Source organism: Rhipicephalus sanguineus, chromosome 6 (genome assembly GCF_013339695.2).
Source record: "Rhipicephalus sanguineus isolate Rsan-2018 chromosome 6, BIME_Rsan_1.4, whole genome shotgun sequence".
NCBI classification, from domain to species: Eukaryota; Metazoa; Arthropoda; class Arachnida; order Ixodida; family Ixodidae; genus Rhipicephalus; species Rhipicephalus sanguineus.
Genome location: NC_051181.1, coordinates 14,868,106 through 14,879,471, shown reverse-complemented (window position 1 = coordinate 14,879,471; position 11,366 = coordinate 14,868,106).

The window sequence follows — 11,366 nt, the reverse complement described above, 5'->3', positions numbered from 1 at the left end:
TTCAGAGGCCTTATCGAAAAAAGACCACTATCTTGACCAAAAGAGCTAGAAACTCAGGCCTCGGGTAGTGTAGTTCGTTCCTGTCTTGTGCTCGCAGTAGCTTGTACAGCTGATGCTGCCTGTTGTTGGTCGTCAGCAGCGCAGCGCAAGAGTCGCATCCGAGGTCTGTAATAATAATAAGCGACGAGGAGAGTCTGAAAAGTGCGAGCGATTTGAGCGGTTGTGCGTTTGAGCGGTGCGATTAGAGCGGTTGTGCGTTGTTAGTAGTGCGATTTGAGCGAATATGCGTATGCGACTTTGTGTTATGAGTTTTGCGTTGTAACCAAGTTGTTGAGAATTAAATCTAAACTTCTTTTTCCCTTTTAACTGTGTGTCGTGCGTTGCGTTTTCTATTGTGTCTTATTTTACGGCCCAGCCATCCCGACGCTAACAAAAGGAACGCGAAAGAGCTCGGGGTCCCCGGAATTAATGTTTCCAGGTGGTTTTAACACCAGGTACCACTCTCGGGGCGTGCCGTCCGAAGGGGTTATTCAGCAGCAAGAGTCCTCTCTTGTTTTTTTACTTTCTTTCTCCCTATACGCAGTTATTTTCAATCCTTAGAGATACAACTCACGTACGTGTTTCAAAGAGCTGTCAAGCTGCAGACTGCAGCTTTTAGCCCTGAAAACCACTCCAAATATATTTGGAAAAATAAAGAAATAGAAAATAGCTAGCAAGGGGAAGGCGTGCTCGTCATTTATGTAAGCGACCTTGCGGCCTCGTTGTCCAACGAGACCAAGGGCCAAATGCATTTGGTGCTCTCTGCTTGCAGAATAGGTGCAGCGTTGTTTAGCTCTCTCTCTCTGATCGTTGCCAGTGCTTCATGCCTCCTGCGTTATGCCTCATGATGGTTAGCGCAAACGCAACACGGACGTAAAGAAGAAAAAACGACGACACAAGCGCTAACAACTGAATGTTTATTGGAAAAATCACAAATATATATGTCTATGAAAGAGAACTGCGTGAGCTGCCCTTCTATCACTTCGATTGATGAGAAGTGTCTTTCCTGGAAAGGGCGTAGTTTTGTTAGCATACGCGTTTTTATCTGTCAGTTATCTTTGGCGCATGTGAGGGTTTGTTGTTTTTTCTCTTTCTTTTACATATATATTTGTGATTTTTCCAATAAACATTCAGTTGTTAGGTAGCGCTTGTGTCGTCGTTTTTTCTTCTTTTCGTCCGTGTTGCGTTTGCGCTAACCATCATGAGCATTTTACAACTCGCCCAATTCGCTACCCTCCTGCATTATGCCTCGTTAGCCGATTTTTCCACAGTTTTACTGAGTTTAAGCTTGTATTATCCACGGGCAAATGCATACCTACATTATGCGGCGAGCCGTCTGATAACATTAGTTTTTTTTTTTTTTTAAAGAGACGATCCTCCCTCTACCCCCGACTTCCTGAATAACCACCCCCCCCCCCTCTTTTCCGTCGAGAACCCCCCTTCCGAGGTTCCACATCGAGCAACGCTCTTGTGCCGTGTGCGCGGCGCAGGAGATGCACGGTCAGGGTCGCAGCGCCCCTACCGCCGACGGGCGGCGAAACATACTGAGAAACTCTCCCATTGCTTTCGCGGCGGGTGAGAAGGCCGTAAGAAAAGACGCGCGCGTGCGGTCTAGCCCGGCCGTGGCCCACCTTACCATGGAGGAAGGAATACTAGTTTTTCCTTCCTCCATGCACCTTACTAACCTTACAGTGACCTAGAACTCAAGAACACTGTAGCTACGCTGTGCTTGTTGTTTTACGGTCCTCCGTGTATTGTAATTTCTTGGTCGGCTGGTGCCGTTAACTACCCATGCTTCGTCGCCCTGCCCTGACCCCTGACGAAGAAAGAAAAGGCTGTAGCATTGGTAAAGACGTCCTACGAAATAGCGGCCCAGTAGAGTAGAAGTCTTCAGCCACTTTCACTATGTCGCGGCCCTGCTAATATTTTAGTGCGTGCATTTTTGTCCTGCCTTAACATTTTCCTTTTAGCTGCTCTGATGCTGCCGCCGTTTTTTACTGCTGCCGCTACCACTTCTACATTGTAGTCATGTAACTGCCTTTGTTGTTCTCGGTCACCGTTGTTAGCTCAGCGAATTCTATTTTAGATCTTCAGTTCGTCATTTTGATGTGCTGTTTCTTTGTTAAGCCTTTTCTGGTTTGTAACAGTTTGGTTACTTCTTACCTCGGTGCTCCATTGCTGCTTCAGAAATCATTTCAGTTGCAGTTTTGCGCAGTGTCTCTATGTCGTTAGATTCTCCGTGTTCTAGTACATCGTACTTCTTCTCAAGATCAATCCTGAATTGACCCTAATTTATCTCGGCAAATGGATTTTACCCTAATTTTATCTAAGTTTGTAAGTTTCTTAGTGATTATAAATAACAAATAACTTTTTATGCTAATCAGCATGGCTTCAGAAAAGGCTATTGATGTGATAATCAATTATTTCAATTCACGACTAATGTTCACTTCAATATGGACACTAACGGTCAAACCAATAGCCTCTTTCTTGATTTTACTAAGGTGTTCAATACTGTACCTCATTGCCGTTTGATTTTCAAGTTTTGTGCCCTTTGTATTGATTCATTATCACTGTCTTGGCTACACAACTTCCTGTCTTCGTTTCAGCAATGTATGGTGGTCAACTACATTTCGTCTAATGATTTTGACATCACGTCCAGTGTTCCCCAAGGCAGTGTGCTAGGTCTATTACTCTTTTTAATATACATTAAAGGGGCCCTGCAACACTTTTTTGAGTAATAGTGAAAGTCACTATTAGGGCATGATACTTGACGAATCAGATGCCACAAAAATTTTTAGAATCCATCAAGTACAAGCAGAGTTGCAGATTTTTGTCACACGCTTCAAGCGCTTTTCTCTCTCCTTTCGTACAAGCGAGTGCTCTGAAAGCTACGCGGGGAGGGGCATGACAAGGAGGCAAGAAGACGCGTCCCTTCGTCAGCATGCGTCATGACCTTGAGCAATTTCTTTTCCTTTTTTCCATCGAACGCGCAACTGCTTTCAGTGTCAGCACGTGTGCAGGCACGTGGCAACATCCCGCAGTGGCCATGGTAACTGCGCACACCGCGATACTCAAGTCAGCCACTGGCTGTGGACTTGGGTATATGGCACAGTAATCTGGGCGAATGGCATCATTTGTAGAGAGAAGAGGGAGCGATTTTTAGTTGACTTTAAGAATTGTAAATTCCAGGCCGCATGCTGCACTCCATTGTTTGGCTCACGTGCTCTCGGGAGCTTCAACTACTGACCAGCAGAGTTTTCTGACCACGCTCAAAAAGTGTTGCAAGGCCCCTTTAAGAACTTGCTCGCTAACCTTTCATCCTCACTTAGGTTGTTTACTGACGAGTGTATGATCTACCGCAGTATTAAATCTTTTGATAGTCATTTCACTCTCCAAAATGGCTTTAACCTAACCTACAGGAGGTGCGTAACTTGGCAGATGTCCCTTCACACCTGTAAATGCAAGTTAATTTTGTTCTGTCGAAAGCGCACTAACTCAACATTTCACTTTACGATTAATAATACCATTGTTTGGGCTGTCCCATTGTACAAGTATCTCGGTGTTTATCTTTCATCAGATTTATCCTACACTACGCATATAGTAGCTGTCTCATTGAAAGCTTCTCAATCTGTCAGTTATCTCTGCAGAAACTTGCACAGTGCACCTTCTAATGTACGTGCATTAGCATGTCTTACTTATCTTTGCCCCCATCTCGTGTGTGCACCATCCACATGGTCATAGGCGTGCACAGGGTTCCCCTTCGGGGGGGGGGGGGGGGGGGGGGGGGGGGGGGATCATCGCTCCTCCCCCCCTCCCTATTAAGTCAATGTATGGGGCAGATGACTAGGGCAGGCGGCTGCCCCCCCTGTGCGCACGCCTATGCACATGGTCACCATATCAAGATTACCTAGTCCATATTTTGGAAGCCATTCAGAATAGGGCAGCCAGATTCATCTCTGTCAACTACGTCTCTCATTCAAGCATTATGCCAATAAAACATGACCTTGCCGTGTCACTGCTCTTTAGTGTCTGTTTCACAGGAACATTTTGTAATTAATTTCACTGCTGCTTCATCCTCCTGTGTGCACATCTTGACACATTCACAATACGCTTAGTTTCATATGGATTCATGGTCACGCAGAGGCATTTAACTCATCAATGCAATGTGTCTCGGATCACATTGCACCTATCTTTAGTCATGAAACTTTCTTTCATAATCTTGTTTCGTTGCGTGTTAATATTGTATAACGTTGCTGCACTTTGCCATTTGTAATCTTTGTGTTGTTGCTTTTTTTTTTCCTTTTTGTTTTTCTGGTATTTTTTTCTGTCTTGTAGTTACTGATGGCCCCCTTAATCCCCTTCTATGGGCCTGTAAGGTATTTTGAATAAATAAATAAATAAATAAATAAATTGGCTCTTGGTTTTTCGCAGATTGAGGGCTACCCTTGCCCTCACCAGCCTATGATCACTACATTTTACCTTCCCTATAACTTCTATGTCATGTGCGATGCCTGGGTCCCAGGATCGCATAAAATCTGTTTCTTCGTTTCTCCGTCACGGCTTTCCATGTCTGCTTCCTATTTCTATGGTTTCGGAAGAAGGTGTTCATTATCCAGGGTCAATTCCATTCTTCTAACATCTGTATTATCCCTATAGTAAGTACCATAGTTGCCGATTGCTTCTTCACTTTTGTTTTCCTACTTTTGCATTGAAGTCTTTCATGACGATGGTGTACTGGGTACGGTCTTTTGCATTGCTAATTCAATATCCTTGCATAGTTCTACTTCTTTGTAATCAAGGCTGGACATAGGAGTGAACACCTGCGCTACATTAAGTTTATACCTCTTGTTTAGCTGGATCACGAGGCTTGGTACCCTTTCATTGACGATATACAATTCTTCAAAGTTTCCCGCAATGTTTTTGTAAACTTTAAACCCCACGCTGCACTCTCCTTAACAGGCAGATCTGTAGCAGAGTGCCCGTTAGTATCGTATATGCCTCTCCACTTCTAACCTCACTAAGGTCAATTATATTACACTTAAGGTTTTCCAATTCTTGAAGTAACTCTGCTAGTCTAGCTTCACTTCAGAGGGTCCTTGTGTTGAACGTTATGCAGGCCAGATACCCACTGGTCAGTTAGAGCTACAGAATGGATACCAAGGAATGGGAGAGAGGCAAGGATGGCAGACGATTGATAAAGTGACAAAATTTGAAAGTTTGCTGGTATAAAATGGAACCAGCTCGCACAGGATAGGGTAAGTTGGATATCTTTGGCAGAAGCCTTCGCCCTGCAGTGCGCATAAAAATAATAAGCTGAAAATGACGAATAATGATGATTCACTCTTATCTAATGCTAATATGGAGGGATGCAGCGAGTTGTATGTGCATGCACTAGCGGGAGTCGTTTTTCATGAGTGCGTGTACACGTGGTGAGAAACAAAATGGCAGCTACCTGTGGTCAGAAAAATGCGCTGAAAGTCCCCAATTTTCTGTGGCACTTGGTTACATAGTGCTGCGACTGTGGCAGGAGGTTGTGGGTGTGTGGCAAAGTATGTGCTATTTATAATAATATATATGTTCATCTTGATAATGATGAACTTTGGATGATTGGAACCAAACCACTCGGGGGGGGGGGGGGGGTTCGGCCAAGACTCAGGAGGATGATTTGATCTTAAATGTCTCAATTTGTATCGGAGATTATGGCGTCTAGTAGAATGAATTGTTGTTCTTAATGAATATTAATATAAGAATACTAAATTGGCCATTTTGATTAGCCATTAAAAAAATAGAAAAATGCATGCCATAAATCATAATTTTGCAAAGTACCCACTACGTCATCATTCTGCGGAGAAGCAAGGTACACACTGCACATTGGAGAGGCATTATGTGTACTTTGTTGATGTGGCTGATGATGAAGTATTATGGCTGAGCCTTTTGTAATGGTTGGGCTGCTTTAAACCACCCACTTGCTACACAATTGGCATTACATGACATGACACATGCATTGGATCTTTTTGCAAAGTAGCTTCAAGCACAAGCGTGGCAGAATACTCGACTGCCACGTAGAAGGCCCAGGTTAAAATCCCACTCAATCTTGAATATTTTTTTCCTCATTGTGCGCAATAGCAGTTATGGACACCGGCGGCAGACAACTATGCCACCAAAACCAGCTGTTGTTGTGACCTCATAACAGCTTTCACTGTAAAATCATGAGCAACTGATGGAGCATGTAAACCGATTTGATTCACATTAAAATTCTTCCACAGCAATGTATACCTGTCTGAGTGTCCCAGTATGGATGTCCCAAATGATAGCAGCACAGTTTAAATAAATGACATGCCAAGTTACCACATTAATTTGATGGTTAATTTTCTGAGAGAGGTAAAATGGTCTTGTGAAGCCTGACACGGCTTCACGCTTTTTTTTTTCTCTTGTGGTTATTAGTATCGTTATTAACGCACTTGAAAGTGCTAGTTGCATTCGCTCCTCACGGATGTGGAACTCATGAGGTGGAGCTCTTCAGGATTTTTGTTGTACGTTAGGAGTACTAGCAACTGACAGAAAATATGCACAGTCATAAATTTTATGCTGCACTATTTTATAAAGCAGTGTATTTAAACAAGGCGCTAGGCAAGGTAGTAGCTGAGGTTTTGCAGCTCATTAGCACAAGTGCTCTCCCTCGTGGAGCGTATTAGGTTGAGACAAACGAGAGTCAAAATACCACAGGTGACAAGAAAAGACACTGCCGACGGTACAAGATCTGATGCACTTTACATCTAAATGAAGTACACACACGTGCAGTGTGCGCTTTGATAAATCTTGTGCTGCTCTATTTGAAGTGCTCTGAATTGGGAACTGTAGTACACTACGCATATACTATGATCTGTAATATGCTCAGAAGTGGATCTGTGTACTGATTTGTGTTTGCCATGTTTGCAGGCCATCATTGTGAATATACAGCGGGGGAAACAAGATTATTTTTAAATAATCATGAACAGTACATTAGGCAAGTGAAACCAATGAAGAAATTAACAACAAAAGGAAATGGATCGACAAATAGCAAGCAAGTTGAAGGAAACTCCTTGAGCAGTGAGAACTGCAGAGCATTAAAGCACACATTATGTGACAATAATGAAGCAAAAAACAGCAGTGCAGTGCAACAAACCAAGCAACTTTCCAATACCAATGCCTTTTGAGGATGAGTTGGAAAAAATGCACTTGCTTAACAACACCTTGGAACCAACAGAGTTATAAGATAGCTTTAAGGTCATTTCTAGAGGTGTGTGAATATTAGAAAATTTTGAATAACGAATCGAATAGCGTTTTATTCGATTCGGTACTCGAATCAAATAGCACATATTCGAACTGCCGAATATTTTACGAATACTTTTCAAATAATCAGCACCGACGGGAAAACCCCAAAGGTACAACACATTGGAAGAGCGAAGGATCATTTTTCCTGTTTTAATTAGGAATTACCAAGATGCATGCAGCTCAAACTTTTATGGGACTACCGAAGCTTTACTCACCACCATGTGAGACCTTTTGCTTTCAACTCCAGTGTTGCCGAACCGAATGTGTCCTCAATCCACTATGATTATAATGAGATTCACGATGTTCATTCATGAAATATTATTGAAATTTGAGGTTTTAGTGTTACTTAAAAGCTGGTGACAAAGTACCACCTAAAATACTGACGTAACTGCCGTATTCATCCTACAGTAAAAAAAAATTGCCTCGAAGGCTCGAGTCGCTACTGTATACGAGCTTACCTCAGTTTACATAACTATGGTATTTTTTGTCGGTTAACTGTAATGGTAATGTCCCTTTGTCAAAGTTTGGGAATATTTGTTGGAAACAAAAGGTTACAGAATGCTAGATAGTCTTGAAAATGGTTACCTTATTATTTGAATAGTTTTTGAATAGTATTCGATTCATATTCGTATTTGATTCGGTATGATCACTATTCGATTTGGTTCTAAATTTCAGTTCGCACACCCCTAATCATTTCGAAAAAGACAAGAGACAGCTCGCACACCACAAACAGATTCGCTCTTATCTCAACGTGGCTCTGGCCACACTGTTGATGAAGAGACTAGTGTACTGAAAGATACAGCCATGTACATCGAAAGGCTCTCTGCTGTTTCTGTCAACAAACTGTCAAAGCCAACACTGCTGTAGGAGCGCGAGAAATGAAACTGTTCTTCGAAGAAATGAAGCTCTTTGCAAAGTTAAAAGAAGAATCAAAAGCTGCCCATGAGAAACAGAGAAGGTTGAGACGTGAAGAAAAAATATACAGGAAAGAACCGAAGAAAGAAAATTCAGAAGATTCCAAGCATTGTGCAAATCAGTCTCATGCGAAGTAGTCATTATGTTGCTGTCTATGATGCATTTTTTCGCTTTGAGCCAAGCGTTACTACGTGAATCGATGTGTTTTTGTAAATGAAGTAGTGTGCACATCGGGGACTTACCAGCCACGTCGACTACACTGGCGTTTAAAGGGTAACTTATGGTCTGATACAACATCAGCATTCACGTTTCAGCACAGATGCCAGTTTCATCGAATCGAAGTGCACACTATGGTGCGATGATGCAAATATCATTGGTTAGCATATTCTTCCGGGGTCGAGCAACGCTTGAATATAGCTTGCCGAGTCATAAGAGTGCGTATGTAATGTTATTAGACTTATAAAAGTGGAGCCCACCCTGGAACCACAATTGGCATTAACCCAACTTGACGCCTGTGTTGTAAGTGTACATATGTAATGTTTACTACGTTATCAGACTTTCACCTTATTCATGCCATAACCTGACAGTCATGTTCATCATACCCTCGTGCCCTCCTATGGCTTCTTGGTCCATACCAAATTAAGGAGGCGACCACGAGAGCACCCAGACGTAGGCGGCTAGATAGGCAGACAGAAATGCTCAAAGTGCCTTTGGTTTCCTAAGAAATGCTTCACATTTAAAAGGCTTTACAACATAAGAAAAAATTTAGCTGCTCAAGCATTAGAGAGACTGGAAGATTCATTCAGTGTTAATAAAAGCACTTGTTTTGTGTATGAACAAAGCTCTGTTTGCGGCACACTGTTTTCTTCAGTTTTAATGGTATTTATTGTTTGAAGTGAGTAAAATTTGCACCATATGTCGCCTTTCTTTATCTGGGCATTATATTTTTATGTAGAAGGAGTCGTTGCGTGTTTAGACACCTCTGGTAGAAATTGAACGAGTGGCGACATGATAAATGCAGTAATGCACTTTTCGTAAAATGCTCTCCTGGGCACAAATAGTATAAAAGATACCTGCATACCTACCTTCCTTAATTCACTGGGACATTTTTTCTCTGTTTGGAAGTAAACAACGCAACAGAATGTACCCATGGCGAGGGGAAAGTCGTCGGCCATCCTTAGAAGGATCCTTTGAACGGAGCTCTTTGAGCGGCTTGCCACCTCCCTCATGCTTGTTTTATTGGCTTCCCACCGGCGTACATTTAAGAAAATTTAATTTGCAGAGAATAACAGAACGCTGGCCTGGATTGTGGGCACTCCCATGTGGCTGCTTGGTGTTCGCGAGAACGCAGGCGAAGCACAAAAACTCGCACGACAAGACGGCACGTCGTCGTCCGCGTATTGCCGAACGACGTCCTCGATGGAAGCCAAACCGGCGATCTCGACAGGCAGGCGGATCGTCACACCAAATGTCCCGCTGGTACACAGCAGCGTCACACCAATCCACTGCTGCACGCTAAACTCGCAACTGCGTAACTGCTACTCCCAGAAAAAAAAAGTGCACGGCGAGCGACGTGTTTTCCACGTTGGCCATAGAGCTTCCACCACGAACTCGCAATAACACCTAACGTACTGCGCGTGCAAAGCGTAGCAGCCAGAGAGCAGCAAGGGCTCTGAAACCCTGCAATGCTGCAATCGCGCTGCGTGTCTTGCGAGAGCAACCTGGAAACGAGAGTGCGGCTGGTACGAGTGGCGAGCCGTTGCTAGGCGGAAGTGCGCGGCGGCGTCTCTGTGTGCGCGTAGCCAATAGCGCGCCGCTGCCGTTGCCATGCGTTGAGCGCTCTGCATATTACAAATGAGCTGCCGGGCACGGCCGGAAACACTCGGACATACAAACAAATACGAGTGGCTGCTAACGTGAACCATGCCGCCGTGCGCGCTCATGAAACGAGGAAAAAGAAGCGTCGAGATCGGCGGTATTGTTGTATCCACAAACGGCACAATCAAAAATGTCTTTAATAACTGAAATTAAAAAGATAGTCCAGAGCATAGTTGACTCCCTTCGGCTTTGCTTTCTACCGATGCACATGGGTTGGCGCTCTGGAAAACATCACAAATCTTTTATTTGAAACTGGCCTTGAAAAAGTTAAAGAAAGCACATGACAGCTTAGGTTGCGTAAGCATCGCGCCGTTTATTACACATACCGTATTTACTCGATTGTAACATGACCGCCGGGGTGACATTTCATTACGTCCAGGAAGAAAAAATAGAATTTCGGTATTCGATTGTAACGCGAGGGTCGACTTTAGGTTGTAAAAATCTAGAAAAAAAAACTCGCGTTACATTAGAGTAAAACGGTATTATACGTCACTGTCTAGTGCACAGCTCTAGACCGGTTACAAATTCATGACCGCGAGAAAAACCGTGTTGTCTACGCATGTTCCATTGCTGATTACACACTGCATGTCAAACTCGGAACCAACACGAAGTCAATTACGACTACGTTCCTCAAAGGCATTTTTTTTCTAAGTATCAGGCTTAGACGATGGCCGATCGCAAGTTTGCAAACGGTCTGCACCGCTGATCTCCTCTTTACACCGGACTTTTTACATTTATTTCACGCTTCACCGTCAGCTTCAAAAACTTTTTTTAAGAATGCGATACGAGCATTTTGTGGGCACATGCAAGCCGTTCAAAACACCGTAAAGGAAAGCGTGTAGCGAAATAGCTTCTGTAATATAGTACGAGAGCTGTAACTACAGATTACGTAAATGTGACATGCTAGCTCAAAACAGCTGTCACTCACTGGGCTGAATGTTCTCAGTGCTGCCTGAGGCTGTAAGTTATTTCAAAGCGGGCGCACAACGAACACAATGCATACACCGTCGAGCTTGCTAGCGCAGTTTGAACACATGCACTTACCTGTAAGTTTACGTCGTACGGTGCTTGACACTTTGCCGAAAGGTCACAATCGCTGTCTCTGCGAAAAACAGCTTCTTCCACGTCATACACATTCTTATTGGACAGCTTCCGTCCTTTCGACAGCACACTCTCGCGAAGGTACCCGTCCGCACACATCACATCACTGAAACCGCAGC